Here is an 18,021-nt window from a genome sequence, read left to right on the forward strand (position 1 = left end):
ACTTAAATGTGAATTAGCATAACAGTCTTTCTCAAGACGAAGTTCAATATTCAGTGGGAGAAGATGTTAAAGCATTGTAAGGACAGGAGGGACAACAGTGCAGGTTTTCTGATCCAGCAGACGGGGTTAAGGAGGAGTCCTAGAGAGTCCTCGGTGGCTTTTGCAGGTCTTTTATTTAGATTCACCAGGCATATGGCGGGCAGGGGTGCTGGGGGGCCGGGAGGCTGGCAGTCCTCCCAGCCCCCAGCAAATCCTCACTCTATCTAGGCTCTCTGGCGTTCTCTCCGCTTCTCTCGGCTTCACTGCTCCTTTCTCGGCTTCTACTGGCATCCTCGTGATGCTGACCTTAAAGGCCCAGTCTTAGCCCAGGTGAATCCCATCTTCCTAGGCCCAAACCCTACTCCAGGTGCCCGCCATCAGACATGCATTCAGGACCGCAGGGTTCTGTCATCCATCCTATTGGTGGGAAGGCAGAAAAGCCTGATAGTTTTTCCTTACCCTACAAGCATTACTCTTACATTGACTGTTTTATGATAGAACATTATTAAAAGAGAAACTGGATTTGGCTTTCAGAGTGAAATTAAAACTTTGAAGGCCAAATATACAAACATTTATTTCTTGATAATCACAAATGAACTATAATTAAAAACAGAACCTGACAATTTAGGGAAAATTAACTTCATGAAAATGAGGAAAGAGAATGATTCATGAATGTACTAACTTTTCTTTCTCTTTCCCTACTAGACTGCACTGATCTTTAGCTATGACATGTACAAACAAGTGGGAAAACATTAACTATGGTTAATGCAATGAATGGATTTATTTAAGAAGAAATATATAAAGAACTAAAAGCATCAAATTATCTCCATGACACATATATTGGTTCACAGAGATATAACATAAAGTACATCATAAATTTTACTTCTTCCAAACCCTGTCCCAAGCCACACAGAGATGGAAAAACACAGCACATTTCCAAAGTCATATTTTTACCTTTCTTTTCTTTTCTTTTCTTTTCTTTTCTTTTCTCTTTTCTTTTCTTTTCTTTTCTTTTCTTTTCTTTTCTTTTCTTTTCTTTTCTTTTCTTTTCTTTTCTTTTCTTTTCTTTTCTTTTCTTTTCTTTTCTTTTCTTGTTATTTCAATCTTTCTAATTAAGGTCTATACTTTAGGGGGAAGTCATGGGCACAGCAGACCACAGGCCTCTTCAGTCAGTAGAGGCTAGGTATCAAATCAGGGCTGGCAACTTTCAAACTGACTAAACTTGAGATCATCTGTTGTTTGGGTTTTTTGGTTTTTTTCCACCTTATAGGAGATCCCTGAGGAAGGATTATATCTGAATTTGCTTTGCCTTCCCCAAAGTGCCCATTTATTATATAACATTTAGGTTATTAAAAATATGTGTCAAGTAACTGAATAATAGAAACAAAATCCAATCAAAATGACTAATCAGTGGACTATCAAGAAAAGAAACTTTTTTATCAGTAATGGAAAAATAATAAGTAGAAAATTGATTTTTATAATTAAAATGGGTGCACTGAATTTCATTATATTACACTTAAAGGAAAATAATGGAGCCTACTCTGAAAGTGAAATACAAATTTGATATTAGTAGAAATTGTATCTGAAATGCTTTCCCTGATTTCATACAAGTTTCTCAGAGAAATTTCTTTATATATTTTTTACATCATTTTTCATTTTTGTACAATGTATGCATTTTTGTCATGGTTATAGTCCCCATACAATTCCCAGCCCCCCTTGTTTTCATCCTACTCCCTCCTTCCCCCCACTCTCCTATATTGTGTCTCTGGTTTATAAGGGGCCAGGAAAATAACTATAATAAAGTAAAAATTCTCAGAGAAATTTTAATGACAAAGGACTCCAAATGTGACGATGACTTAATTTTGGAAAAATCTCAATAAGGACAATGCAAAAGATTCATGGCCTTTTAACTTTCTGTACAGAAGTTGAGCATATAGGAATTGAAGAGCTGGACAACTGCTGGGCATCTAAAAGCTCTCCTGGTTAGGGCACCATGTTTTCTGCCCTTACAAAGTTACTCAGCATTATGGGGTCACTAAACACTTCCATTTGCTATTTCTGAAGGTGTTTTATACCCGCTTGCCTTCACGCCTTTCCTTCAGGATAATGAACTCTAATTAGAAAGGTAGAAAATGCTGGAATAGTTATAGAGAAAAGTAAAAATACAGCCTAAAAACTGAATTTGGCAATGTGCTGTTTCTCACAGTCTTTATGCTTTTATGTCTTACATTATGTGCCCGTGTGATGTTGACAATCCAGGCATAGTTTTCTGAATTTACTGTAAGATGAGGTGACTGAAAGGTCATTTTGTAACAGGGTGGTCCCCAGGAAAGGGGGAGGTTCCAGGTTCCCTGCCCCATACAAATGGAGGGTGGAGCTGAGCAGAAGAGAAGAAGCTGCAGAGGAGACTGAGGAAGGAAGGAAGCAGATGGAGATTCAGAAGGAGACCTGGAGGAGGCACATGGGGCCAAGACATGTGAAGAAACTACACTTGCCTTTTGGTCGTGGACTGGGTGACACAGATGTGGGTGAGAGACCCGAGGGGAGGTGACAATGGCATCTTTCATCTTGATTTTGATTTTGCTCTTTTCCTTCTGGGCTTGTCTGATTGTTTCTGACCCTTTTCTGTGGGTCCCCACTCAAAGATGCTTTAGACTTGTGGCAGGCTTTGGGGCCTTGCTCTGGGCCAGTCCCATTTGGATGGAGTTTTACCGAAGAGGGGATGGGTAACTTTGGGTGCTTGATTTAGAAACTAAATTCTTTGTCTTTCCTGTATTGTTTCCTAATTGTATTAAAGTTCCTTCCCATTAAAGTCTCATGTTTTGTGTTGATGTGGCGGATGGCAGAACCCATTTAGAATAGGCAGTTTTGCAGGGTTTAGGCTGCCCCTCTCCCTGCCCTGTAACAATTCTTCCATGTATAGCATTGGCCAGAGGCCCAAAGGCTCAAGGCCTAGCCCAAGCCTGCTTGAGATATATTTCTGCAATCACTGTAATTCTATCAACATTGGTTTACATTTAAGATGGCATAATGTGGCCTCTGCTGCCAACCAAGGCAAGATGGATGCCAGTGTGAGGGTCAGGAGGCTGCTGGGGCAGGGAACCGAATCAGTGGGAGCTGCCACTGTGCAAGTCACACCTCTCCTCCACTTCCCTCATCCCCCAACCCCTTTATTACCTCCTACCAGGAAGGCGAGATGGCTGAGGCTGGAGAAGGGGTGGCATTCCCAACAGGTTTCTAATCTACACTCACCCACCTCTGTCCTGCATAGGGACAGAGCAGAGTGGGCTAATACAGATTTAGTGCTGCAGAATGACAGCCCAGATGTAGTGGTCCAAATCATTTACAGTGAAAAATTTAGAGATGTTTATTATTAACTCTGGAATGTTCTACAGTGTGATGAAAGAAATGAAGGCACTTTTAAACTAACCAGAGGAGCTATCAGGTTAAATACAGCCAATTACATAGTGAGGCATTTTTGGAGTTTTCTTAAAGTCACTTCAAAAGGATCTATATGAACAAACGAACTACACCACCACAATTACTGAGGAAAAGCACCAAAACTATCGAGTTTGGCATCATAGATGAGTATTACTGGAATGGCTAAATGATCCATCTCAGGAGCTTGAATTTATTGCTGGTATTCTTAATCAGGGGGCAAAGAATTATCATAAATGACAACATCAACAATGGGTTATTCGGTAATTTAAACTTTGGGATAATGACCTGAAATATGCAGGCCAACTTCTCAAAGAGAGTGTGAGAAATAACTGTGTAAAACTAAAGATAGTCCATAATTTCTAACTAGCACTAGCAACAATGATATTGCTGTTTTGAAAAGAGAAATCCAGTACATTCTGGAAAGGATCAAACCAGTACCACACAAAGTGTATGGAAATATTTGAGAGAGGTTTTGCAAGATCTTGGTTTTTCCAAATATCCCAATCTGTTAAATCAATTCTTGATTTACAACCAAGTCAGAGTTCTCCCTATATAATTGCCTTTCTTTGATATCAAGACATGCTAGAAAACCAATGTGACAAGAAGGATGTTCTTAATAAAGCATTAAAGATATGTGAAATCTTAGCTAAGGAAAGGGGCACCATAAGAAAGGAATGTTTGAGATATATTAGAAGATCCCTTCAAAGCAAACTCAGCACAGCAAGTGGCCCAACAACAAATGTACAGCAGTAACAGCATCTAGAAGAACTTGTGGAATGCTTTTTTTTAAAGATACTCTAATGCAAGAGTTGAAACCAAGATTAACCATTTCCTCTGCCTGTGGTGTAGAAAATGCATTACACAGGGTAATTCTTTTTAACAAAAGCTAAATGTGACGCTTCCTTGAGATGTAAATCTCCCAGTGTGTGCCAGTGACAGGGCCACACCTCCTGAGGGAGGAGACATGGAGCTGGGCCTCCCAGGCTGGGCTGCCCTGCTGCCTCCCACTCCAGCCTTCTGCTGCCCCATGCGCTGAAGGAAGGGAAGACCAGGTGACTTTGAAAGTCCTGTGTGCCATGGTCCTTTTGTTTCAGACAACAGCAGATAACTGAAAGAGCGCCAATTCCCTTTGCTTGGCAGCTCCAACAGAAAATAACACTCTCAAAAATTTTACCACAAAAGAGTACTAGGATTCCTATTATGACTCCCACAATCTCTGGAAATTTTCCACTTCTGAACTTTCTGCTTTTGTTCACTTTCCTGGAGAATCCTGCCCTGGGGGCATCCTCCACATCCTCCACCTGCCCTCGTACACATGTACACATGCAGAACCAGCCCGCAGTCCTGACCCTCAGCTGTGGTCTAGGGTGTGCCTTCCTCACAGAGGCTGTGCCCTGTCTCTGCTCAAACCACTCTATAATTACAGAGTGCCCAGCTGACTGGTGAACTGCTTCTTCCTTGCACTTCACTGTTTATTATATAAGTTGTATTTTGATATGATCCTATAAAATTTCATCCCACTATCAGTTTGGACCAACATACATACAGTTTTGGCATTATGTCCTCCAGAAAATAGCTTATTAAAGGCTGAGTTTAAATGGAATATTGCTCATATATCTGACCATGCAAACTAATCCACAGTAACTTAAAAACAATTTCAACTTTTTTTCTTATTCAACGATATTTATTGTTGAAATTTAAAATCACACATTTATCTTCCCAAAGAGAAGAGGCCATGATTAATGTCTAGAATATAGTCTTGGGGCCTCCCCGGTGGCGTAGCGGTTGAGCGCTGGGTTGCGAAGCTGCCCGCGGCCTCTGCAGTGCCAGTTCGATCCCTGGCTGTTCCCCGGCCACTGGAGGAGGGTCCCACATGGCGCGCAGACCTCTCCTGCCGCCCGCTGCTCCCCTCAGCAGTGTACTTCGGTCCTTCTGCCTGCTCTGCTCCCCACTCTGGCTCTGGTGAATTCTCTCACCCTCCCGCGCTTCTGACTGTACCCAGTGCTTGCATAAATAAATAAATAAATCTTAGAATATAGTCTTGTAATTTTTGCAACAGAATCTTAACATAGATCTTTTTGTAATAAATTTGACCTACTCTAGTATATCATTTTGTTCAATAGTTATTTGCTTTCTCAGAGTTTATATCTGTAAAGACTATCACTGTGTAGATATACTGAGAGCAATTCCAGTTCCCCTTTTTCTCAATTAATAATGCCATATGATTGAAAATGTTTATTTCCAATTTCTTACTGTAACAAAAATGTTGTGCTCATATAGCTGTGATTCATTAAATGTCTTCATTTAAACACCCACACTATAGTTATTATCACCTCAGTACTCCAGAACTAGAAGTGAGTGGGAGGTAACTACCAAACATTAGGACCAACAATTTCATGCCTTCAAGAATAATCAATGTGTGCAAACAGAGAGAAAGAAAGTAGGCTCTGTCCTCTGCAACTTTCTTTCTCGGTGAGTCCCACTAACTTGTTAGATCTTTTTCTTCCAGTCACTGTTTGCACAAGAGAGCTGCAGTTGAGTGGTGGCAGTGGGTGAGCTATTCATAAGGTTCCCCAGAAGAGGCACAAAGACTTCCTCTTTCCTTGAGGCTATTACACTCATTAGCTGTTTAAAGAGGATACTATCAGACAAAAGTTTAACTGATGTCTATTTTAAAGTCAGTATAATATAAAATTTCCATAAGATGTATCTTAAATATAAATCAATGTTATCTAAGTTGTTAATCACATATAGTCTGGCTGGCTGGTCAATGCAAGTAGTTCTAGAGGACCCGGAGAAGATTTAATCTCACTATGAATGGTTAGTTTCCATGAAAAAAAATCTTATTTTATAACCTGAACTAATCACAGGGGAGTTTGGCATAAAACAGTGGATGGCTCAGTGCTAACTCAATTTCTCTCCTGCAATCAACTCTCATTATATTTATGTCATTATATTTATGTTCTAGCATCATCCATCATCCCTCTATGCCCTATCATGGACAACACAGCATATGTTAATAACAGAATGTATTATTAGATATTATGTCACATATTTATATATATATATATTATTAACATATTATTAAAATAATAAAAAATCTTCTATGAGAAGTCTTTGCATATGGTTTGGTTTTTGACTAATATCTTTGTGGGTATAGTATTCAAGGAAGAATTCAAAATATCATGTTATGATATTATCTATTAAGTTAAATAATAATAGTTACCATTATCACAGGCACATAAAGCATTCAGCATAAACTCCTGGTATGTCAAGCACTCAAAAGTAACTATGATTATCATTGTCATTTATTTTCTTTTTATAGCCAACAACTATAATAGTTATGTTAACATTATTATTAATGCATGAATGATTGTCATCTTCACGTGACAGTTCATAAATCAGGTCTTGTTGGTGTTATTATTCCTAATGTGTCATTCAGTTTAATTAAGCTGTAAGTAATATTGGAAAACAGGTACAATTGCTTCTAGATCTGGATCCAGATCCACGTAACATAGGAGATCCATATAACATATATAACCTGCAGTTTGGTGTGAACCAAGTTAAACAAATAAATCAACCACTATTAGTGAAGAAACTAACATTAAGTAAAAGAAAGTAGTTTTAACCCAATGTTATATAGAAACTTTCAAGAATATTTTTTAAAACAGTCTCCAATCCACTCCATATACACATTTTAAATCTACACTGCATAACTCTCCTTAAAAAAAAAAAAAACTTGAAAAAATTCTGGAATTTAGATGAGGATTTTATGTAACCAAGATTGTGATCTTTTCTTAGTATATTAAATACCCTTTACAATCTGGTATTCACACCATGTTTTCTCAACCCCTTGGTGCAATTGACACTATTCCCTCTTAAGACACCAAAATCTATAACAGAAAAACAAATATTAAAAACTTAGTCAAGTCAGACTATTTTCCTGTTCCCAAGCATCTTTTTTGGATTCTATATTGGGAGGTAATATATACCTCAATCTCTGCTCCATTGAATAGTTACATGAACCACAATGTTTATTGCAGCACTGTTTACAATAGCTAAAATAGCTAAGATATGGAAAACAACAAAGTGCCTACTGATAAGTGATTGGATAAAGAAGACTTGAGAGAGAGAGGGAGCAGATAGATAGATAGATAGATAGATAGATAGATAGATAGATAGATAGATATCATACATATAGGCCATATACATACATACATACACACACAACGAATACTATCCATCTATAAGGAAAGATGAAATACTGCCATTTTCAATCAAATGGAAAGAACTTGGGCCTCCCGGGTGGCACAGTGGGTTGAGCACAGCGCTATGAGGCTATCCACAACCTCTGCAGCACAGGTTCAATTCCCAGCCGGCCAGGGAGATACCCACATGGTGCGGCAGACCTCTCCTGCCTCGTCCACTGCTACCATCAGCAAGGACTTCAGTCCGTCTGCCTGTTCTGCTCCCCACACTCTCTCTGGTGAATCCTCTCACCCTCCCATGCCTCTGGCCTGTACACCAGTTCTTGTATAAATAAAAAATAAATAAATCTTCAAATGGAAAGCACTTAAGGGGATTATGCAAAACAAAGTAAGTCCAAAGGAGAAAGGCAAATAATGAATGATTTCACCTGATTGAACTTTAAAGTAAACAAAGTAAATGAATGAACAGAAAAAACAACATGAAAATAAACTAGAGGACACTGATAACTGAACTGAGGTTACCAGAGGTGAAAAGGGTAAAGATGAGAGTAAGAGTGGAGGTAGCATAATGGATAGTGGAAGATGTTTTGTTTTGGCTTTTCTTTCAAAGATTTTTATATTTAAAAAAAGTCTACTATGATGTTTGACGATATAGAAAAAATAATAGGTCCCACCACTAATGTGGCTATTTCTTGGAGAATGATTAGGGTTAACAGTTTTGATTGAAAATTGATAATAAACCTTGAGATGGATTTTGGTAATAAATGACGCTTTGTGAGTAATAACATTCTCCATATTACTAACAGAAGTATCTTGATTGTGTAGCTTTGATGTATATTAATATTGAAGGATTGTCTAAAACTGCAGTAAAACAGAAATAACAAGAAGAGGATTCTGAAAAGAAAACATAGAGGAGAAAATCAAGAATAGACTCAGGAAGGCATGGAAAGTTTGAAAGAGGAGGCCCATAAGTGAGGGAGGGGACTAAACTCACAAATGTTAAGGCTTGAGCCCAGAGGGAGAAGGAAAAAAGGGAAGCAGAATTCTTAAAAATCACAATGTGATTATGTTATGGAGATTACAAAAGATAATATGATACCAATGGCATTCTTCAAAGAAATAGAACAAAGATCACTGAAATTCATAAAGAACCACACACACACGCACACACGCACACATACACACACACAAACCTGAATCATAGCAAAAGCTCACCTGACTATAAAGGAGGGAAAAGACTTCTGAACTTCAATGTATACTATAAAGCCATTAAAATTACAACAGATGGTACCATAACAAAAACAGACACACAGACCAATGGAAATAGAATTGAGAGACCAGAAAGAAAATCACACATTAATGGACAACTAATCTATGACAAAGGGGTAAAGTAGAACACCCGAACAAAAAAAAAGAAAGCTTCTTCAATATGTGGTGCTGGGGAAACTGAACTGCCACAGGCAAAAGAATGAAACTAGGCCATTATCTTACACCATACATGAAAACCAACTCAAAATGGATAAAAGACTTGGATGTAAGACCTGAAACTATAAGATACACAGAAGAAAACAAAAACAAAACACTCAATGATATAAACTTCAGAAACACATTTGTGGACACATGTCCAACAGCAAGGAAAACAAGAAAATAAACAAATGGGATTACATCATACTAAAAAGCTTCAGAGATAGTAACCAAAACAAAAAGACACCCTCCTGATTGGGAGAAAATATTTGCACACCATATATCAGACAAGGGACTAAAATGGAAGATCTACAAAGAGCTCATACAACTCAACAAAAAGAAAACAAACAACCCCGTCAAAAAAATGGGCTGAAGAATTGAATAGGCACTTCTCCAAAGAAGACACGCAGATGGCCAACAGGCATAAGAAAAAAACTTCATTATCATTTATCATCATGGAAATGCAAATCAAAACCACAATGAAATACAACCTCACGCCTGTGAGACTGGCCCATATATTAAAAAAACAAAAACAAAAACAGAAACAAGGGCTGGCGAAGATATGGAGAAAAAGGAACCCTCCTACACTATTGGTGGGGATGTAGACTTGTTCAGTCCCTACGAAAAAAGTGCAGAGGTTCCTCAAAGACTGAAAATGGATCTATCATATGATCCAGCAATTCTATTCCTAGGTATCTGCCCAAAGAACACAAACACACTAATTCAAAAGGAAATTTGCACTCTCATGTTTATAGCAGCACTATTTACATTAACCAAGATATGGGGAAAAATCACAAATAGTCCAGAAAAAATGAGTGAATCAAGAAAATGTGGCATCTGTATACAATGGAATACTATATAGCAATCAAAAACGATAAACGCATGTCAGTTGCAGCAACATGGATGGGACTAGAAAGGATTATCCTAAGTGAAGTGAATCATAAGGAGAAGGATAAATACTGGATCTTTTCACATATAGGTGGAATATAGAGAAAACAAACAAAGGATCAGAGAAAACAAACTTTAAAACTGACCCTTGAAAACTGACCATATATCTGAGGCATCCAAGAGGCAAGAGGAAAGAGGAGGAGAGAGAGCAAGAGGGGAGAAAACAGTGTGAGTGGTGAGGGGAAGGGTCCTTTGGTGATGGGAAAACTATGGTGACTACACCTGAGGGGAGAAATCCTATATTGTGAAAAAACAAACAAGTATGTAAAGTAATGATACGCCATTAATTTTTTTAAAAGATAAAATGACACAAGGACATGAGAATGTCATGGCTTAGCTGTTTAAAGAAAGAGGACTACAAATGGATAATGTCACAAGCTCCTTGAATAATGCATTATTAATGAAATTACTTGCTCTAGCAGTAGGTAAACAGAAGTTGGAAATAAAGTACAATTTTAGCTATTATTCATTCTAATAGAATTATATATGTTTGGACTCATTCCTCTTAATCTAAGGGGTATAAGAGAAGTAAAGGAAGTTCTTTTACTTGTGCACAGTGTACAAAAAAGAACATTGGAAGGACAGAGTAATAAAGCACTACTATTCATCTCAGTACATTCTTTGCAAGCAAAAACAGCAAGAGTTGATGTAGATGGCCAGCTTGGATTAAAATACATAGTGCCTTCCTTCACTCTGAGTAATCTTTCAGGAATGAATTCTGCCAAAAATGGCTTTGCCAGAAGAAAGCACAAGAATATTAGCACACAAGGTCTGGGATGAGGTTCTTTCACACTACTGCTCTTTACCCATTGACACAATCTCCCTACTCTCAGACTAATGAGAAGTAGCTGGCATCTACACACCACGTACCACCCTCACCAGAGCCCTCACAGGACATATACACACCACACACCACTGTATAACTAGCCTCCTTCACTTCCCAGGGCAATATCTGGAGGTAACAGAGTCACGATGAGAAAGAGAAATCATGAGCTCTTATATAACAGACACCTTGGGAAATAACCCAAGACAGTGTCATGGTCTGGATTCCAGAAAGATATGCAGCACAATGCTGTGACTTGTCCAGGAATTCACATATCTGAATTAATAAGCTATATGACCTTGAGAGAGTCAAATTTTCTGGGCCTCAGCCTCCTAGCTCTCATAAGAAGGAATTAAAGTCAATCACCTCTTAGCATCTATCAGTATCTTATAATGTGAAAAGCAACTTTTTCCCAAGTAATTCATAAGCATAGCAGATTACCCAAAACTTGAATCTTAGTAATCCTTTACTGGATCAGTTTCACGCTATACCTTTAAAAAGTGTAAGCAGGGCCTCCCTGATGGCGCAAGGGGTTAAGCACCGCACTATGAAGCAATCCACAGCCTCTGCAATACAAGTTTGATCCCTGGCCTGCCAGGGAGCAACCCACATGGCTCAGAGGGCCTCTCCTGTCTCTCCCGCTGCTCCCCTCAGCAGTGTATTTCTGTCAGTCTGCCTGTTCTGTTCCCTACTATGTCTCTGGTGAGTCCTCTCACCCACTGCATCTCTGGCCTGTACCCAGCTCTTATATGCATAAATAAATAAATCTTTAAAAATAAAAAGTGTAAGCAATTTTGAGCTAAGTAAAAATCCAAGTTAAAGAATTCTTTGCTTCAGTGCCCATTTTATCCAGCTGACCCTTGGTCACTCACCCTCTTGATCTAATCACAGAATGGCCATTTTGGCCACTCATTTATGTTTTAATAATAACGTTACTCAAGAAATACATTGCCACCAAGATATATTTGGCAACTCAACAATTCAGTAGAGTGGGCTGTGCAGTCTTCTTTCAACAACTCTATCTCAGCAAGGTCCCTCCAAGGAAATCCTACCAACATGCTAAGGAAGAAGTAGTTTTTTTTTTTTTTTTTTAAATAATAAATTTTATTTTTATATTCCCCCATACAATTGCAAACGCCCCATTCTGACCCCAATCCTTCCCCTCCCGCCCCCCACCCCCCAAAAAGTGTCTCTGGTTCATAGTTTTTTGTTGATTTTGATTTTCACTTTCTTATATTCATTTTCCTGGTCCCTTATTTAAGTTTTCTAGATTCCTGCTATGAGTGAGACCATCCGGTATTTTTCTTTTTCTTTTTGGCTTATTTCGCTGAGCATGATCCCTTCCAGCGCCATCCATGTTGCTGCAAATTGCATGTGTTTATCTTTTTTGAATGCTGAGTAATATTCCATGGTATATATGTACCACATCTTCTTGATCCAGTCATCTATTTTGGGGCATTTGGGTTGTTTCCAAAGCTTAGCTATTGTAAACAGTGCTGCTATAAACATAGGGGTGCAGGTGCTCTTTGGAATGGATGTTTCTGTGTCCTTTGGGTAAATACCTAGGTGTGGAATTGCTGGATCATATGGAAGCTCTATGTTTAGTAGGTCCAGAAATCTCCACACAGCTCTCCACAGTGGTTGGACCAGTTTGCACTCCCACCAACAGTGCAGAAGAGTTCCTTTTTCTCCACACCCTTGCCAACATTTGTTGTTGCTAGTTTTTTTAATATGTGCCATTCTCACTGGTGTGAGATGGTATCTCATGGTAGTTTTGATTTGCATTTCCCTGATTACAAGTGATGTTGAACATTTTTTCATATGTCTGTTGGCCATTTGCATTTCCTCTTCAGAGAAGTTTCTTTTTAGCTCTTCTGCCCATTTTTTGACTGGATTGTTTTCTTTGTTGTTGTTGAGTCTCATCAGCTCTTTGCAGATTTTTGTGATCAGTCCTTTATCATTAGTGTTGGGTGCAAAAATGTTCTCCCAGTTGGTGGGGTTTCTCAAGAAGTAGTTTTTTTTTTTAAATAAGAGCCTCTACATCTGCCAAATTTTTAGAAGTCAATAAGCAATACTTGAAAACAATAGAAGGAAGAGAAAACAATGCATTCTCAAAAATATCACGTGTGTTTTGACTTCTATTTTTCCAAATGAACATGGCTTTATTTTTCTTCTGATTCTAAAAATTTTTGCCACACATTGTTTTTTTTTTTTTAAGACTTTATTTATTTTTTTTTTATAGAGGCATGTTTTATTTATTTATTTGTTTGTTTTGTTTATACATGCACTGGGTACAGTCAGAAGCACGGGAGGGTGAGAGAATTCACCAGAGCCAGAGCGGGGAGCAGAGCAGGCAGAAGGAGCGAAGTACACTGCTGAGGGGAGCAGCGGGCGGCAGGAGAGGTCTGCGCGCCATGTGGGACCCTCCTCCAGTGGCCGGGGAGCAGCCGGGGATCGAACCGGCGCCGCAGAGGCCGCCGGCAGCTTCGCAACCCAGCGCTCAACCACTGTGCCACCGGGCAGGCCACACATTGTTGAATTGCTTTTCAGTAAGCTTGCCCTAGTTGATTTTCCTACCAGCTGTCTGTAAGTGTCCATTTTCTCTGAAGTGTCCTTTCTGTGAAGTGTCCTTCACACACTGAATATTAGAATCTTTTGAGTCTTTGTCAATATAATTTTGATAGATAGATATCTATCATGAGAATGATAGATAAAATATGTTTTTAAATTTGAATTTTTAATTATCAATGATGTGAATCAGTTTTTCACATGCTTATTATAAATTATTTATGTCATTTGTCCAATTTTTATTGTTGTGTTTCTCTTTCTTTATTCATTGAAAAGAGCTCTTTATATTAAGGATATTTAACCTTGAATATTTTTGTCACAAATATTTTTGTCAGGTTGCTATTTGCTTTTTAAACATGTTCATCAGGTATTTATTTTTCTGTGTAACGGTTTTCATCCAACTTTTATGGAGTCAAATATTTAAGTCCTTTGTTTTGCTGTGTGTTTTTTTCCACATATCTTGCTTATGAAAAATCTCATATGTATTACACTTTCATTTTTCACACTTAAGTTTCTGGTAAATCCAAAATGTATGTTGGTAGAAAGTGTAAAATGGAGACTTAACTTCATTTTTTTCCACTTTATTTCAACCCCACTGATTGTAAAATCTACATTTTCTCTTCTGATTTGAAATGTCTCTCCTTCCTAACTCTAAAATCTTATGTATAAGAAACTATTCTGGACTTTCTATTTTTCCTTGGTCCCTTCATCCAATGTGAACTGTTTCTGACATTACTACCAAAGTGTTTTAATGAGTGTGGTTTCAAAATCCATTTTAATATGTGGTAAGGCAATGCTCCCACTTTGAACTTCAAACATTTCCTGGCTATTCACACAGGTTTCTTACTCTAACAGCCATTAGACTCTGAAATGCAGTGCTGAATATATATATAGTATTTTTTAAGTACACAAACTTGTAAAAGTTCTAAAGCAAATAATTTTATAGGAAGTACTCACTGTCCCATTTTAGGTACATTAAAAGTGGTCACTGTTTTGAAAGAATACTCAGAGTGTAGAGGGGAGTGAGGGCCAGGAATTTCCTTACCCAATGAAGTATATTTCCTGGCTCTTTGTGGCCACTACAGATTTAAGTATAATAAAAAATAAAAACATACAGATAGTGGATTCTTTTCATCATGATTTTCTTTTTTAAAATCATATTATTCTTACAAAGATTAAAATTACCAAGAGAGTGGAAAGAATGCAACCTACAAGTTCCCCCCATTTATAAGGTTATGTGGACTTGTTGCAACAAATCAGATATGCAAGCCTCTCAATGACATTTTGTTTTGGGTTGTTTTTTTTTTTTTACCCCTGCATTCTTTCAGACCTAATTTGTCAGGTGCTATCTCATTTTGAGCTTCCACAGTACCCCTTTCCCACAGTGACAGTTACATTCTCCCAGCTATAATTTCTGGACAGATCAGTGACTACCCAAAACCAGGTGAGTAGTCACATCGTGCCATTTACCCACTAGTCACATGGCATTGAAATTGCATTGTCTTTACCTATAATCCTTATTAGAGAGTAGATATTATTCACCACTGTCTCCCAATCCCTAGCTTAGTGCCTGACACATATGAATCTGAACAAATATTTAGTAAATGGGTGAACACTGCATACTAAACATGACGCAAAAGGAACGCAAAGAGCTCTAGCTCAGTACTCTGGGATTTAACATCATCTTAGTTGTTTTGAAATTGCATTACAATTTTGGCATCTCATTCACAGTCTCTGGGCCTGCTCCTTCTCCAGAGCTATCCTGTCCCTGAATCCCATTTCGCTCTCTCCTTCCCTCTGCTGACAGGTTTGCCCAAGTGCTGACTTCCTGTCTGTGCCAGGTCATAATCAGGCTTCACCTGTCTTTCAGGATACCCCATAACCTCATAACAGCTCCTCTGATTCCAGATGTTAACTTGGACCAATCTTTGCTACCTACAGTCACACCATTTGGAAACTGTGTTCTAACTATTCCCTATTTAGTACTAGCCCAGTCCCTCTTCTAGCCACATTATTAAAGCTTGCCTAATTGAGCCCAGGACATGTTCCAGAACATAAGCCCAGTATATTCATATGTTCTTAAAGATAAGCAAACTGAGTGCATCTTACTCTGTAACCAGTTTTCACACAGCCTAAATCCTTCTATACAATAGCAGAGATAAAGTACCATCGAAGTCCAACTCCTATGAAAATGTCTGGGAACAGACATTGAAGTAAATCATATACTCTAAATATAAATTATATTGTGGGAATTTAATCATACATCAATATTACGTGGGAAAACAAGAGCTTTTTTTCCCCCTCTAATCTCTCAAAAGGACAAAATTCTTCACTTTCTGAAAAACCACAAGTCACTTTCATCTAGTTTCCCCTTGTCTTCTCCTCTGGTTGAGCTCAGCATTTCATGTGTTCATTTTGGTGAGATTCCATAGCAATACATCACCAAGAACACATGTGTTCCACTGGGACTTTATTCCCTGGAAGATGTGAATGGTGATGTAAATAACAGCATCATTGGAATTTGGAGGAAGTGATGCAGGAAAGAAAGCATCATGTTGGTGAAATAAGGCAAAATCAAGCAACTACAATCAATATTTCCTTTTGAAGATAACGTGGGTAGTATTGATGCTCATAGGGTACTTCAATAGTATTCATCAGCAGGAGCTGTCAGCAGAAACATTAATTAAATGACAGCTGTTTCTTTACCACTTGTAGGGGAGTGGAGCAATCCGAATTCTAAAATAGATTTCTGAGGATGAGCGCATTTCCAGTTAATAAACCACAATAAGTGCCTATTTGTGTGTAGTTTTTTTAGCGAGTTGTGTCATGCAAGACATGAGGGGCAAATACTTATGATTAGACTTTTGTCAATAGTTATGTCTTATACCACTTATAGTAAGAGTTCTAATCTGTTATTGGAAACATACATGCTAATCATAGATACAGAGCCCAGCCTCCACTTAATTACACATCGATTCTCTGATACTCTAATGAACATTTAAAATGTTTGTTGATTTTTAATTTGTAATACATATATATATGTTCATGTGAATCACTGGAAACTGGTTAGTAATTATTTTCTCAATTCCATGACATTTAATGGATTCAGTTACCAAACACTGAATACTTGTTTTATGCAATGTGATTCTGAAAACAGTCCCAAGTCATACATTAATCTATTGTCATGTTAACTTTATGAATTTACATATAAATACTTATCATGGAAGTATAATAATCTCTCACTGTCTATTTAGTTGTTATTGCTTAGAAAATTTGTATTACAGTATTTTGTCATGGGTGACTTCCATCTGTGTAAATTTTTTTTAAGCAGACAGTGCATGTAGACATTGCATATAGATTTTCCCCTAGGGGTGAAAAAAAACTTGCTTTGTAGAATTTCCAGCTTATAGAATTAATCAGAAAATTAATTCCAAACATGCTACCCCAAAATGTAGACTTTTAAAGGTCTTTGTAGTATACATCAACAAATTGGTCAGTCAGTTCATTCAAACAGACCAGCTTGTTTACCAGTACCTGCTGCTATAGTGAAGTGAAGAGATTAATTCCTTCCTGCCACTGCTAGAAGTTAGGGATTGTATAAGAGTCCAGGCAGGGGGATTCTGGGGAAAATAATGAACCAGGTAAACTTTCAGGACTAGGGGGAAAGTCAAAGGTTTGAACAAAAGAGTAGAGTTTGTAGTTTAAGTTTCTATTGAAAAGTAAAAAGAATAAGTGATCAAAAGTAAGGCAGAAAATACAAGGCCACAAAGAAAAGACAGGACAGAAGAAACAAAGTCATTAGAGAAAATAGAGCACCTCAAACAGTCTCTAGGGAGATGGGTTGTCTCTAGTTGGATCACATATTGGGAATTAGAGAAGGCAAAGATCCAATCCAGTCAAGCAGAAAACCCAGTAAGTGGGAATTCAGAGCAACAAAGTCTGTTGCCACAAGATTGCTGATGCTGAAATAGGGAAGCAGCTGCTATTCCACACTCTACATTCTCAGAGTTGGTTCCAGAACAGCAAAGTGATTATGATTAAGAGCACAAGCTGAAGGAATCCAATTACCTGGATTCAAATCTCAGATCTACCACCTGCTTATTGTGGGCCTTGGGCAATTTCCTCTGCCTCCTTATCTGTAAACTGTAGGGTGTATAACTATCTGCCTCATGGGGTGATAAGTGCCTGATACAGAAAAAGCACTTGTTAAATAAAAGCTATTTTGTAGCTTATTATGAACATGTATAGAAAGAGTAATAGACTAGAATTCAGAGGACTTTGTAACTTCTGCCAAGTGGCTTCTCTCCCCTCATCCTACTATTCTTTGAAAATGATAAAGGTATGCTAGGAAACTGGTTCTTAACTCTTGATGCACATTAAAATCACACAAATATTTCCAAAATAGGCCAATACTTGGGCACTCACTCAGTTCCACTTGAATCAGAACCTCTGGGGAGTCTTGGCATCTGCATTTTTAAAGAATCCCCAAGCAATTCTGATGCACAAGGAACGTTAAGAACCACGAGACTA

At 38.1% G+C, this 18,021-nt stretch overlaps 1 protein-coding gene and 1 pseudogene across 17 annotated transcripts in view; one reads left to right on the top strand and one right to left on the bottom strand.

The window, feature by feature from the left end:
• FILIP1 (filamin A interacting protein 1) overlaps nucleotides 1–18,021 on the bottom strand; it is a 259,100-nt gene that overhangs the window by 163,668 nt on the left and 77,411 nt on the right. Inside the window, exon 1 of one of the 17 annotated variants that reach the window (XM_054698953.1) lies at nucleotides 17,917–17,943. The exons of the other annotated variants lie outside the window; for them this stretch is intronic. The gene's annotated coding sequence lies outside the window, so the exon portion shown is untranslated. Of the gene's footprint in view, nucleotides 1–17,916; nucleotides 17,944–18,021 lie in introns of those variants that run through there. 17 annotated transcript variants of the gene reach the window in all.
• On the top strand, nucleotides 3,236–4,233 carry LOC119251472 (protein farnesyltransferase/geranylgeranyltransferase type-1 subunit alpha-like; annotated as a pseudogene).

Source organism: Talpa occidentalis, unplaced genomic scaffold (genome assembly GCF_014898055.3).
Source record: "Talpa occidentalis isolate TD23 unplaced genomic scaffold, MPIMG_talOcc4v2.1 talOcc4.2, whole genome shotgun sequence".
Taxonomy (NCBI): domain Eukaryota; kingdom Metazoa; phylum Chordata; class Mammalia; order Eulipotyphla; family Talpidae; genus Talpa; species Talpa occidentalis.